The sequence below is a fragment of the Protomyctophum parallelum genome (assembly GCF_964188405.1).
Source record: "Protomyctophum parallelum genome assembly, chromosome: 15".
Taxonomy (NCBI): domain Eukaryota; kingdom Metazoa; phylum Chordata; class Actinopteri; order Myctophiformes; family Myctophidae; genus Protomyctophum; species Protomyctophum parallelum.
Window position 1 is genome coordinate 43092351 of NC_139710.1, and position 15807 is coordinate 43108157.

Consider the following 15807-nt stretch of genomic DNA (forward strand, 5'->3'; position numbering starts at 1 on the left):
CACTATTCCAAGGCCTTCTGGTTGTTGCCTGCAGAGCTCCTGCTTGATGACACCTCTGCAGGTCTGCTAATGGAGGAGGACCTGTAAGGCTATCCCCTGGCCTTTGTCTGACCCCTTTGTGGAGCTGAATTCCTCAGATGTTTGTGGGATCAAGTCACTTAATCTCTAGCACAGGCACACGGGGTGTGTGTGTGTGTGTGTGTGTGTGTGTGTGTGTGTGTGTGTGTGTGTGTGTGTGTGTGTGTGTGTGTGTGTGTGTGTGTGTGTGCGTGCGTGCGTGCGTGCGTGCGTGCGTGCGTGCGTGCGTGCGTGCGTGCGTGCGTGCGTGCGTGCGTGCGTGCGTGCGTGCGTGCGTGCGTGCGTGCGTGCGTGCGTGCGTGCGTGCGTGCGTGCGTGCGTGCGTGCGTGCGTGCGTGCGTGCGTGCGTGCGTGCGTGCGTGCGTGCGTGCGTGCGTGCGTGCGTGCGTGCGTGCGTGCGTGCGTGCGTGCGTGCGTGCGTGCGTGCGTGCGTGCGTGCGTGCGTGCGTGCGTGCGTGCGTGCGTGCGTGCGTGCGTGCGTGCGTGCGTGCGTGCGTGCGTGCGTGCGTGCGTGCGTGCGTGCGTGCGTGCGTGCGTGCGTGCGTGCGTGCGTGCGTGTGTGTGTGCGCGCGGAGGGTAAACGAAATGCACAGGAGCAGACAAGTGCCTCTTCACTCTATTGGAAGTCTTAGCAGTCAATGCTCAGGGTGAAGAACTGCACATGTCTACCTGCACTGTGTTATGCACCATTGTTTTACACATAGAGCTAGAAATAGACAGAAACGCTATAGTCTGTAGCAGCTCTGCTCCAGACTGTGCCACTTTATTACCACTAGACCATAGACTTAGACATTAGCCAATATGGCTCATTAAATGACATGGAATGTTACCATTTTACATAATTCCTGCTGTATCGTTGTTGTAAATGAAATTCCTTTTCTGTCTCTGAATGCACTCCAGTCAGTCAGCACTGAAGCCATTAGAGGTCTGCCATCAGGCCCTAGCACTCCTTGAAAGCAGCTATCTATAATTTCAGGTCTGTGTCACACACAAAAAAAGGCATGCTCTGCAAGCCTAATGGTTTGGCGTGGCTGATGTGAAAAGGATATAGCGTAAATAGGAGGAAATCTGAAGAAATGTCTGAGAATTAGGCGATGATGTATTCAGGGGGCTGGCGAGACTAGGGTGGGCAACAAATATAAATAATGGATGTGGCAGGGCCACGAAACATAAGCTGGAATTTGCTCCGGTACTTTTTTGTTCTCAATCACCTTGATGAAACAATCCTGAAGGCGGTGCCTTCGATGGTGTTGTGAATGAGACCACTGACAAGCTGATTTTCCACCCCTGGCATGAGGCTGCTTTCTCTGCTTAATGTTCCTGGATAAAGTGTTGCACAGAAGTAAACCAGAAGAGCTTCCATTCCTGACATATGTGACAGAATTTGCATCAATTATGCAGTCTATTACTGTGGCAGGAGCCAGCGAGAGAGAGAGGGAGGGAAAGAGAGAAAGAAAAGAGAAGGGGGAGGGAAGGAGAGAAAGGGGTTTGTGACAGGACACACTGGCAGAAATGAGGATTTCTTTTTAAAATGCATTCTTTAGAAAATAACATTCAAGATCATTTACATGAAAGCAGCTGCAGAACTAAACTCGGCAAAGCAGCAAGAGTGTCTGGAGCGTTTTGACAGTAAAGACTTTGGCAAACAGAGTACAGTATAATGGATAGTCCTTTGTCTCCCCTGCATTCACCATACAGTATGTTGAATATCTACCAGGGCAGACAGGGAAATGGAGGACTGGAAACACTGAGTCAGAGCCTCATTCTCCCTTATACTAAGGATCAGGCTCTCACTGTCCGATGCACAAGGCCAAATGTATGTTGTATTTATGATCGGTTTTCTGGAAACTACACATATCTAGAGCACTATCCTGCACATTGATGGCCAGGGGAATCCACTGAAAGCATACAATATAAAATGACCGTGTATGAATCTTCATGAAATGTCTTATTTTGGTAAAGAACATATTACTATAGGATCAGTATCGGCAAAATAATTTAGTGTTTTAATGGCACCTGTCTTTCTAAACCTGTGATCATGCTGAAAGCTGAATAATCATAAACATGAACATAAACAAAGTGTGATTTGTGCCTGTTTAACCACTCAATTTAGCCTTATTTACTTTGTAGTATATGATGCCGCACAAAAATAGCCAATGTACAATCCGTGCTATTTTTGAAAGAAGAAATATAGAAACATCTAGAATCTTTTTTGCATGTCCAAAATAGGGATGCAAGGTTTTTAAAGTGTTTATATGATGTGTTTTAGGCATGTGTTGATTTTCACATGGTGGCAGCGGCTGTAATTCACTGAAACATGCCCAGTGTGTGCTATATTTGTGCATCTGCTGGGTTGCCTTAAAACCGACAGTGTTGCTACTCTCGTCCTAACCCCTGTATGAGGGGAGATGGCCAGCTGCGGTGTGCCCCAACTTTCCGGTAGAGGTGGGTAACTTTTAGAACATGTCCCAGTTTCAACAGTCTCCTATTTCACTCTGTCCAAACCGATTTCACATTCTATTCAAGTGCACATACAAATCTGCTATGCCATGGTTTCTAACCACACACACACACACACACACACACACACACACACACACACACGCACACACACGCGTGCACACACACACACACACACACACACACACACACACACACACACACACACACACACACACACACACACACACACACACACACACACACACACACACACACAGAGACAGTGTTATAGCACCAAGCCTGTCACTGCCTTTTATCCATCGCCAACCTTCAACTGTCTGGTTTATGCGTAGTGACACTATAGCAAAGTGCTTGACTGCTTTTTGCCAACAGACTGCAACACTTTAACTGTACTTAGTCATGCATCATTATGGCAGACTCAAAGCGGTGTGTCTGGGAACGCCTGCAGATGGTGGAGGCAGGACCATTTGGAAGGGAAGGCTCTGTGACAATGATGCTTATTGCATGAGTAAGTGTGTATGGACACAAGTGTATCTGAGGAACGCCTACTGAACAGGAGGAAGTAGCAAGCCACGAGAATAAAATGCACCTGTACGCGGTCTCGCCTTGCTCGTGAAGGAAAACTCTGCAGCACCACATGCAGCATGGCCAGAGACTCTGTATGCTTTTGAAATATGATAGTATCAAATCTACATGTAGGTCTTTGTTAGAAGGAGCCTTTTATGCGTGTATTGATCAGACATTGTTTGCTGGAATCAATGAAGTCTTTGTGAAATGGTAACTCTGTTACCATTGCTCTTCGTGGATATTTAACCCTCTTGTATCTCAGATATTTTTACCCCTTTGTTCTCCTTTCTCCCTCTGGTGACATCATCACAGCATAACTGGCACTTTTCCTTTATTTCAACAGATGAGAAAGCTGTGACAGTCATTTCATGTTTTCAACAGATCTCCACCAGCTATTGAGCGATAAATTATGATAACGTCGCTGCGTAGAAGCTCATTCAAGGTTCATACAAAGCTGCACTTCTTTATTCTTTAAGGAAAGGAAGAAACCATTAGCAAAATACTCGCTCATGGAGAAAAGAGAATCTTATCTTTATTCCGCATGATCATGCAGAGCCATATTCCTTTAGACATCATTATGTAAAACCAATTTCTCTTTCACATCATTTCCGCTGTGCTGCGTTACAACGTCTATATACTCACTATTCTTTATTACAAAGTAGGTGGCCTAGAGGAAAATATATGCATTCGTTCCTTATGGCATAAAATATGCATATAGGTTCCTCATTTCATCTCCAATCTGTGTTATTCCTTTAAAAATTCACAACTGCCTGCAGTCCCTTTAATATTTAATTTGACAACTTTTTAATCTGTCTTTACGCTGTGATGAAGTAATCGTCAGCTGTCGCAAAAAGTGATTGAATTATACAGTGCCAAACAATAGGGACTGAAGTGATTCAAAGGTTATTGGGCTTTATTATTTGTTTTGCATCAGTGATAACATGAGCTCGAGGGAAAGAAATGTCCTTTATTCACATACTAATTTATCTTTTTTTTTTTTTTTCACCCCCGTGCCCACACGCAGCAAAACTGGCATACAGCAGTAAATAACATTCACTCAGAGCTGTGTTTACTAGCTTTTACTTGGTACTGTGGACAGCTTAATGAAAGAAGCAACTCAAAATACCCCAGCCCTCCAGACCCAGGTGGTACCATGTTTTAGAGTTGTCATGATCATCATTGTGTCTTTGCTGCCAGACTGACTGAGGTTAAAGGATGATTTTGTGTTTGCTTGTTTACTGCTGGACCATTTTTTAACAGCCTCTCCAAAGCCCTTCAGTTATCGGAGAGAGTCACGGAGCAATGATAATTACTGCCCATCTTTTCTTAGCTCTTCTGATCTTTAATGATCACAGATTATCCATCGAGCTAGATAAATAATTAGCGGGAATGTCTCACCAATGAGCCACAAACAGATGCTCCAGTACCCACTCTGTCTCCACCAAGGTGAACGTGAGTGTAATTTCTCCTCTACGTGGGCTCAGCAAGATCAGCCAGAGAGGAATCATTTGGAAAGCAAAACAAATAGATAATGAAGCAACTTAAATGAATGTTGCACTGACTCGGCCCAGATGAATGGGCAGCTCCCACTCTAGTAGCACCACCTCAAATGGCCTCTCTGGCAATCTGGCCAAGTTGGGCCCCCACTGTGGAGCAGCATGGCACTGGGAGTTGTGGAAGCCAGTTCCCCCCATAGCCCCAGGCTGTCTCTACCTTTGGTATGCTACTCAAGGTTAAAGGCATCCCAGTTGGGTGTTTAACACCGCGTTGTGCTTGCACCCGGATGGCCTTTTTTTTTTTACCAAGCATTACTATCTTCACGGTGGAGAGAGACAGCACAGTGCAGTGAACCTTGAGGAATGGTCCCCTCCTTGTATACCCTTTTCAGGGTGAGCCTACTCCCAGCTGTGCATTTTAGGACACGAGATATTTATACAGCACATGGCGGTGTCAATTCTGTCATCCCAAAACTGTCTGCATTGTTTCCCGCCTCACCATTTCTGTAACAGAGTTTTAAATCCCCATGCCACTGTATAATGCTCATATAAAGTAGCAGGACTAAGTGATTTGCACCATTTTACTGTTAGAATGCGGTGTTTGTCATACACTCGCAGCTTTCGCTGACATTCATTTTGAACACGGTTGGAGCACTCGCGACGGAGAGTAACAATGCTGAGGGGAAAGTGCCTGCTGAGCACTACAGTGAATATACCTCTGACCCAGAGCGGAGGAAAGGGAGATTTATGAAATCCACATGTTTAATACATTTCATTTTGTCCAAGGGATTTGTATCGCTTACCACAGTATTTTTACACTCTGTATAGTCACTGCTGGTATTGTCTGAGGAGAATAAAACCTGTCCAGTGTTAGCTGGTGAAGTTTTGTTTACATGCACGCACGCACACACACACACACACACACACACACACACACACACACACACACACACACACACACACACACACACACACACACACAACACACACGTATAGGCCGAGGTGTTGGGCACACGCATACTTGTTCTAATGTATCTAATCCCTTGAAAATCCGCAACATAAATGGAAAAGATAACCCCCCTTATCAGGCTGGTGACAAAGCATCAGATATGTGGGTTATTTAATAAAGGACTGACGTTGTCCCCTGTGCGATACAGGTATATGCTGTGTGACCTCTGTGTATTCATTGTGTAGTGTAACATGTGCGGAAGGAGCTCTTCCTGTCCTGTAACACCCATTCTGGAGTATAGCATCTGTGGTGACAAACACAATGCTCCATATGGATTAAAGTGCAGGGGAGGCTAGTCACTGAAATATTTGCCCTTCCAAAGGGTTGACACGAAATGAAAAAGAAAAAAAGGCGAGGGCAGTGGAACCTCGCATTTGCTTTCTCCTGTAATCAGGTAGCAGTTATCACAGTGAAGTGTTTGCCTACCTAATGGTGTTTCCATTTTACGCGTCTGTCATCGGCTTCCCATTTGGAGCACGGGCAGAGGAGAGAGGCACGCCGTTTCCCGGGCGCTATACATGTAGTGTGCCGAGGGCTTAGATAATAATACTCTTCCTTTTGTCCAGTGTGTATGAATAAACAGAAATGACAGAGGGAAGGAAGTGAGAGAAAGAGAAACCTACAGTATACAGAACATTCAAAGCTGCTGCTGTAAGTCAGTGCTAAAAAGGATGCATTTAGTGCAGCAACTACCCGCAACTCTGGATGCTCTTTTTCAGGGGAATATGAATTGTTAGTTTACATTTAAAGTGCACTTGAGTGCAGTGTTGACAGATACAGGTTGTGACGAGTGATAGTCAGAATGCATGAAGGCTCATAATGCCGCTGTCAACCTCTGGTGCCAGCCTGAAAATAAGCAGTTCACCTCTGTTTTCATTCAGTAGAGTGCAGCAGACAGCGGCGTCTTCTCCGCTGTATTTATTGACTTGTTTTACTAGGCTGAAACAGGGCGCTTTTATACGGGGCCTGCTCAGTCTTAAGACTCTCCAGACATTTACATTATTTCTGACTGAGTTACACACACATAAAGGAGCACGTCCGCAGGCTAGGTTAGATATATATGCCCCCCTGTATCTCTTTCTTTTACACGCATGCACGCGCGCACCCGCACGCACGTACGCACAGTCGCACACCATTTTATTGCCCCATCACATTATATATTGTTACATTTCCCCTATTATTGCTGCATACAGCCAACATGGCTTTTCTGTTGAATTTCAGAAGTGCTTTGTATTCTTTTGAGGTCATTAATTGGCTTTCACTGTATAAAGTGTAGGCTGTGTGGAAAATAAACAAATCACAGCCTATACTGTAATTATGTTAGGCCAGATTAAATTCTATGTATAGTTCATATATATACAGAAGCTGATTTAGCATTATAAAGGCATAGATATCAGGACGCTGTAAAATACCTCATCTTTCTCTCACTAATCTCCACGACTGCAGTGGAAGATAATGAATACCAACACCAGAGTCACAGACTACGCCTCGGTCCCCAACCCAATCTAAACCTCCAGCGGTATTTACATGATATTTCATTTTTGAATAAACCTCTTTTCTCTCCCACTGTGAGGATATTGAACTCTTTCACACAGATGTCATCTTAACCAAAGCTTATTAAAAAGATGGACATCAAAGTAGTGGGTGCCCATATATCTTATAGCGCTCTAATTGGCCACCACAGGCAGGAGAACAACTAACTCCAAAATAGGAGGCGCTGAGCTGTTGGGCTAAAAAAGAGGATGTCTAAAGACCTCTCTGTGGATTCATTGCCAATAAATCCCCTGGAATGAAAGCAGGGCTTTTCTGGGGGGTATGGAATTTCACAAATACATTATGAAATGTGATACGCTGAATTAAGTGAACACTTATGCCTGAAGGGTTGGGGTTCTTTGTTCTGGCGTGTTTATGTGGGCACAATGTCCTGTACCTGACCTGAAACTTCAATGCCTCATACTTGTCATCCTTGGGGATTTTATTTTTATTTTTTTACATCACAAGTAGTGACATAAGGCAATACGCTATGAAAAGGTCATCTAGTGCTGGTGGCTGGGAGCGAATTGAAATTACATTTTGTGAACTCTGTCTACTGTATATATTTATATACTAGTATATTTTGAAGAATTTACCATGCATTTGCCACATTGAAAAGTTGATTCTGTAGGAAGGGTCAGTACTGCTCCGTCACAAAACCACACACAAACCTGCTGTGAATAATGTGCTCCGTTTCCACTCAAGTGGGCAATAAAAACACAAAAACAAAGTCATTAATTGCCTGCATACAGTAACCAAATGCCATCAAGAGTCTGTGCTCTCATTAACCTGGCACCTAATTATCTGCCTCCAGTCAGAGTCCTGACAAGCCCCACCGTCTGAACTCTCAGCTCCATTGTGTTGTGTTGTGTCAGCAATCGCCAGCCATGGCCCAGGCAGGCAGGCAGCCAGCCAGCCAGTTAGCCGGTCAGTCGGTCAGTCGGCCGGCCGGCTGGTCAGTTAACCATGGAACCATTAGGTATGGAAAAGAAGACAAAAGCCTCTCACAGCAAAGGTTCCCTGGTCCACACACACGCTGCCACAATGTTCGTCCTGTTAATGCCTTCCCTTCCAATTAAATCTGCGACTGTTAATTATTGTAATTATGAGAACGACCCCCCTCATCCCCCCACCGCTACACCCCGAACCCACCCTCCCCCTTCGCTGGTGTGTGTAGAGATGGCAAGGGAGCTGTTGTGTTGCTTCAGTGACGCTTGGTCTCTGCTCCAGTGGAGCCCTGGTAGGAGCGCCGCTGAATAGCAGGGGGAGGGGGCGTCCTGGTAGCACATGACAGGGGTGACATGAGGGAGGGGGCGTCCTGGTAGCACATGACAGGGGTGACATGAGGGAGACTGCACGGTTCATCTTGGATAACTGGGCGAGGAAGTTACAGCCGCTGGCCACGCCTCCAGCCTAACTCATTAAATGGTGTGTAAAGTACACGCTGGGAATAATTAGCGGCAAATAACCTTTTTTTTGTTCCCGTTACCTTGTTCAGTCACTGTCGCACAACAAAAAAAAGGTGCAGCATCATCAGTGGGTGTACAATGAAATTATGCACAGGGTCAAATGAAATGCGGGAGGTGATACTCTCCCAGCAATCATTCACTCAATGGCTACGAAAACATTGCCCTCCACAGAAATGTTACTTCTTTCTATATACGATACTAAGGATTCCTTTTCCCGCCCGCCGGGGGAGACGCTTGCAATAGATCCGATGTGATGCGTTGAGTATAGAGGAAGCTGATAAAAAAAAAAAAGTGGATGGCAGGCTGGCTTGCCTGCTAGTCTCTGCTCCTCTCCACATCCTCTCTGGCCTGCTTCTGTCACATGCTGTTGTTTGGCCTGAACCTGATCTGCTCTGCTCCTCCTCGTGCTCTGCACACTGCAGACATAGCAGCAACCTGCAGCATCGGGGGCAGAGGACGCCTCCGGAAACGGAGCTCCCATTCAGGTGCATGCAACCGAGGAAAAACTCGAATGTACTGTCAAAGCTGAGCTATCTTTCTTTATCGGTTGCACAACCGTCGGTACTCCGACTTCAAATCTCACTCTCCTTTTCTTACGCGGTACCAGTTCTCATATGTTTTGGGGAAACGTTTTACAGTACTTCTGTATGCAAGGTAATCAGTGCGTCAAAGGTGTTCTTTTATGCTATTGGCACAATCATCCTGGTACTAGAAGCCTTATGTTGTACACCAGTTCAGCCACAAAGGGATTCTGGCTGTATAATTTGGAACCACATTCTATGAAAGACACTGAAGGAAGGAGCAGCCTTCTGCTTCAGGCTATGCAGCCTTTTCGTAGATACACTGCAAAATCTAAATGATGGACTGTCAACTCTCTTGCAGAAATGCCACTGCAAAGAATAATCTCTCTGGCACTGGATCATGGTTGGGCTGTATGCTACCAATGCCGTTTTCTTTGTTTATGCGAGCGTGCAGCCCTCACGTGCACACATTCCAACATGAGTATATGCGCGTGCACACACTCACATGCATGGCATGCACACAGTATACACATGTTTATTTCAACACTAATGTGCAAACCTTGACACACACACACGCACAAGCGCGTGCACGCACACACGCGCACGCACGCACACACACACACACACACACACACACACACACACACACAATGCCTCAAGCTTAAGCTTTCTTTCTGAGCATACAGTAAAATATTATATAGGATTAATAACCCGAATAGCATTATTTGCATCACCCCTAGCCCTTAAAATAATGCATGCTTGGCTTGATGTCTGGATGAAGTTTTTCCTGTGTGTTTGCCTGCTTGTCTGTGTGTACAAGACCTGCTGTGTGACCTGGTTTCATGCAATCTCCATCTTCTAATTAGGAGGGTGCAGAAAGGCTGGAACGAGAGGAGGAGTGATTAGTTGCCTTTGGGTATTTCATAAGTGGCTTTCAGTGCCACATTTGCATTATTTGCTTGGGGTCTGAATAACGAATCAACCTACCTTTGCATCAAATTGAGGCTAGCAGCTAAAGACCATCAATACGTGAAATATGAAATGGAACTGGAGGGGGATGGGGAGGATTTTAAGCACAATGTGCTAGGGGAGTATATAGAAATCACAGTGAAACACAGAAACTGTATACTCTAGTAACTCTTTATTTTATATTTGACTAAACTATAGACTATATCGCTGATGTCACGTAAAAATATTGTACCGCATTGTATGTCTGAAACCGTTAAAAAATAAAATAACCTGCGTTCCAGTGGAACAAATGTAGTTATTATCTAGTAACACGTTCTTGTTAATTCTTTTAAATGGTTAAATAGATTCAAAATTCAAAAGATAGACAAATCGACAAGCTCAGTCACAACGTGCTGGGATGCGACGCATCATACGAAGAAGTAGGATGATGCATATTTTTATTTCCATTTTGAATCGGAGATGCAAGGTTTCTGTCCGACAGCAACAACAACATAGTTCACATCATATTTTGGCTATAGACGTAGAGCAGCTCGTTGGATGAATACACAGGAGCGACTAAAGTGCTCACTGCTCATTCTGTGGCCAGTGGACCATGTGAGCCGTGCAGGCCCTATGTTGGAGCCCCATGCTGTACATGTCCTGTAGGGTCAGTCCAGTGTGCTGATCTGTAGCGGAGGTCTTGTCCACTCATTTGGCCAGTCTCCCCGACCGCTGCGTGCGGCCGCTATACGGCTAGGCCTGGTCAGCCATCACTGCACCACTTGGCCGTTTGCCCACCTCGAGTCTTAGAGGGCAGGAAACAAAGCAGGGCCACTCACACGTCCGCATACAAAAACACATTGGGCATGTACACACACACACGCGCACACACGTACACGCACACACGCGCACAGCGAGTGACAGTGGCTCTTGTTTACTCAGCCCTCCCACCCCCAGTCTCCTTTCATCCTCTCTCCTGGACTGTCATGTTGTGTGTCACTTCCCACAAATGTCACTGCCACCATGGGACAGTGATTAATTTTGGTGTGCGAAGCAAAAAAAATGTCTTCAAGATGTTTGTTTGGGTTTGTCGTTTCCCACCCCCTTGCCCCCCAACCCCACTCCACACGTCTTTGAGTTTCATGTCAGAAGTAGACAGACCCCGCCCAGCCACACCCCTGTCCTCACCGCCACCCGACGCACCGGAGTCTTCCTGTGCGGACGCGGTTGGGTGGGGCATCGTCAACGAGGGACAAAGGACCTGAACTGACAGAGATCGTCTTCTCTGACCAGCGCCACTTTTTGTCACTCCCTCCACCCCCACCCCTTCCATGTGCTGTCTGTTTAGAGTGTGCTGGCGGTGCATGATGGGAGAAGTCTTGACCCAGCTCTGGGGGGCTGCAACACTTCACTGTCAGCGCGGCTGATTAGCTTATCACTCACCGCACTGGGAGGAAATATATCATCATTCTAGACAGGGATTCCCCAGTTTAAGGCCCATTCCCTGCCCTCTTCTACTCTGTATTTAATCGCTATACTCTCACACTCGCACGCCTCCAAACCAATCCTAGAACTTCGTCCTGTCGTGTGTCAGTTATGGAGATAGAAGAGCCTTGTCATTTGTGTTGTTACTGTTTAAAGTGGAGAGACTAGGACTCTAGTTTGTTTACTGGCATGTTCATTAGAATTGTGTGCATTACAACCGTCAAAAGCTTTTGTTTCTCCTTGTGTCAGGAAAAGAATAATGAATTAGACATCGGTCTTCAGCTCACTCAGGGAAAGTAAAACATAAAGTGGCAAATGTGCTTTGGCTTCTCCACAGTCTGGTATCAGGTATGGTAATTACTCTGCCATTAACATTGGGAATAGCTAATGTGTATTAATGTGTTAATGGCATGTTAATTACTGTACATGCTTGAGAGAGCCCGCAGGCATTCTCCCAGATTCTTTGTGCCATGTGGATGTAGGCCAAGCTTAAAAAAGACTTTAAGAACATCAATGAAAGACGATCTTTATGTTTCATTTGTCAGAACAAAAGATTTTCAATGGTAATTTGATCCAGCTCCCTGCTTCTGGAGCTGAGAGTCACTGATCCAGGCGCCACGACAAAGGAGAGATGATATGAAGTCAAAGGAGCCGTGGAACAGGGCTGTAGTGACACTGGTCTCTTTGTGATATGGATACGCTAAGCCCTCTGTGGAGTCTCCAGTGTGTTGCTTTGGCAGCAGGTTCTAATAACATGGTGGATTAGGAGACTCGGATCCTGAGTGCCAAGCCAAGAGTTTAGGCTCACCTTGGAAGAGCCCCAGTAACAGGCTAGATGCCACGTCTGTTCTCCCAGCACAGACTCTGCTCCTATATTGTCCACTCTATGCCGATGCCGAGAGAGAGAGAGAGAGAGAGAGCCAGTAGAGAGATGACCTTTGCAAATATTGACAGAAAATAAATTCTGTTTCGATTAGTTAGCTTTGGGAGACCTTTTCGGATCAATGCAATTAGATGAACGGGGTGTCAATACAGCCATCCAATGGAGGCACAGGGTAGGGAGGGGATTGCGGGAGGTCAGGGTTAGGTGTATTGAACAGGATGTTTTGGAAGCGGCACAAGTAACAGAGTCACAATGTGTATCGCCAAACATAGTTAAGCACATAGATCAACAGGACCGACCACAACACAAATACTGTGTCTGCATCATCATGGCCAATATTGCCGTCTCAAAATTGCATTGTTTTACAAATGTATTACAGAATAATTGCTACATGGGGATAACAACAACAACCAACAGGAAGACTTTAAGTATTCGTAGATACAAAAAGGATTTTCAAGTCATTCATTAAAATCACTCACAGTGCAGTGCATTGCCACACAATGCTGTGGTGTGCATTACCACGCAGGTCCATGCAGTGCTGTGCTGTGCTGTGCAGTGCAGTGCAGTGCCGTGCCGTGCATTGCCGCGCAGTGCCGTACAATCGAATGAGGTGGACGGATCCCAGAAACCTCCTGCTTGGCTCTTCAGCAAAGCCACATTAACCCAGCAGGACTCTGCCTTTATGGGTCTCCTGCTCACACTTCAGTGATGAGAGTAAACAAGCGGCTGGCCAAAGGTCAGCTAAGCCCACAGAATAAAAGAGGGCACAAGGGGCGGGGGGGTTGTGGTGGGGGGATAGAGTAGAGCGGCCTGAGGCGGTGCTCAGATCGCTGTCAAGGCTTCAAGCAGGGAGTGATGTACGAGACGACAGCACCGAAACCGGAAATGATTATAAACCGGGAACAGGGAGAGAGTGAGAGAGAAAGGGCTGCATTGTCTTTATCTGTCAAATTTGTTATTTCCCTGGATCAGATACTGACAGTGAACCTGTAAAAAATGAAAAGAGAAGCCACCCCGGACTGATAGGAGGGGATTAATCACAATGTCTCCTTTGTCTCCGCCATGGAGGAGAAATGAGCAGTGATCACGTGGAAACTAAGGCCCTTTCTCCTGCTATACAGCCTCAGTGAAGCTACCTCACCTGTATTGTATTGTATGGCACACAAAGTACATTATGGGCACGTTATTCTTATTATTTTGAGTGTTTGTTTATATGATAATTAATTAAAGCTGAAACCTGGAAGTTTCATGTCCTACCAAAGATTTCACATACAGAGAAGGAGTCACACAGTCACACGGCCTTCGATCATTACCTGATAAAGTAAACATCGTGTCCTGAATAATGTCGGTGTTTTAACAAAAATAAACACTGTTGGAGCAAAGACTATGTGCGGACTTCTCCTTCTCTGTATGTATCTACCTTTTGTTCAGCACCAGCGAGGAACTAGATGTGCGCAAGCCACCTGCTTTTTACCCAAGATTTGAACCTGCATGGGAGACCATATTACTTCCAAGACGGAATCCCCAGTTGGTTAGTACAGGCACTCAGGCAGTACTATTTGTTGACCAGTATGTGTCCTACCCAAAACCATGGTCTAAAGCTCTCAATGGAAGAGTAGCGAGACCACCTCTAACTACTACACATGCTATTAGTTAGCCTATATTTTAATAACATACCATACAGATTGGTTAAAAATGTTGTTTTATTCATTCATTTATTCATTGCCGCTTTAAATATGGTTTAGGATGGTTTAGGATTTGTGAAATACAGGTTTGGACCTGGCGATATAGATTGTGTACGAGTTTAATAATACCGGCAGGTTTCACCAAGGTGACATGGCAGTGCACTTTTCCTGGCAATGAGATTAATTCCACTTTCACTGCGGCTGTGGATTACAGTTAACACCAGTGCCCAAACTTGTTTTAATACCCATATCAACAGACAAAAAGGGATAAAGATTTGAGCAGGCAAGCAGCAGAGCAGCATTTGCAGCACTGGAATGTGACTATACTATATGGCTTTGGAAGTTCCTATACAGATTTGTCAGCCACACAGCAAATTAAAGATATTATCTTGCTCAAGCCTATTTTGTGGAAATTGTGTGATGATGCTGAGCTTAGACAGTAAATCCACAATCTTCAGTTGCCCTCTCTGTATCAAATACAAAGGTATTTGATACAGAGAGGGAGAGGGAAAACCAAAGAGAATATTAAAGCAAGGATACTAGCACTTTGGAACGGCAGGAAATACCACTATTTTTGCTGCATTCATATTACACTGTAAATTCCTCAGTGCTAATTTATCCATTTATAACTCATTGTAGTCTATAATATATGTAACCAAATTGGACCTGTATATTACTGATAGTTGCAGTAGGAACCAAATGGACCCTTACGGATCTGTAACTCAGATAGTGTACAAATGAAACCAGGTCTGTGCCTGTGGTTCCATTTGTACACTTTCAGAGTCACGAAGAAAGGTAAGGTCCGCACACTGGATCATGCTCCAAAGCTTAAAAAGGTTCATTTAGGTTCCTTTACACCATGGACGTGACGTTTTGAGCCCGGCACCTTGTTTTTAGCTAGTGGATGTGCGTGCTTTATTGTTCTTTTCTAAACTCTCAGAGTATTTTACAGTGTAGAGACCGATCAGATTATACCTTATTTTATTATATATACAGAAACAATACTCTCACTGGTAATCCAGGAGCTGCAAATAACACATTGCTGAATGTACTGTGGTAGTATAGCTTCTTCTCATTCCGTCTCAGTGCAGAGAGACAGTAGCGTCTTCCAACATGTTGGTTATGAATGGCCTTCCATAGCCACCTTGGCACAAATACACCCTAGTGGACTCCGGCGGGGCCGGACGCTTCTCGGGGCAGCGGCAGTAATCATTTTTATCCTGCTGATTTCCCAAATAGAAATAGACACCTATGATAAAAATGTCATGGCCACTCCACATGTCAGTGGCCTAACAGGATTACATGTCACATTCTAATGTCTCTCACTCTGTTTTCCTTTGCCATGAATGGCCACATTATTGCTCACAGGAACTTTGTGGTAATATATGGTAAGAGACAAGTAGCTCTTTATGGCCTGTGATTATTTGGTTTGAATGAAAGCAGTGATTTATGCCCATTTAGCTGAAAAGCCCTGTAAATTCCCTCAGCTGCATTTCCCCTGGATAGAGAGTGAGTGGAGTGGAAGTGACAACTGGGTTTGGTGTAGAAGTGAGCACTGTGTCCCAGAGTTATATTTAATATACCTGACATGAAAAACGTGCCTACCTGCTTACCACCACCCGCAGCACAAAGGGAAAGTGCAGCCCTGCTGAGCTTGCGTTGAACCAAAA

At 45.2% G+C, this 15807-nt stretch overlaps 1 protein-coding gene across 7 annotated transcripts in view; it reads left to right on the plus strand.

Moving 5' to 3' along the window:
• pbx3b (pre-B-cell leukemia homeobox 3b) overlaps nt 1–15807 on the plus strand; it is a 74753-nt gene that overhangs the window by 36036 nt on the left and 22910 nt on the right. The window lies entirely within an intron of this gene.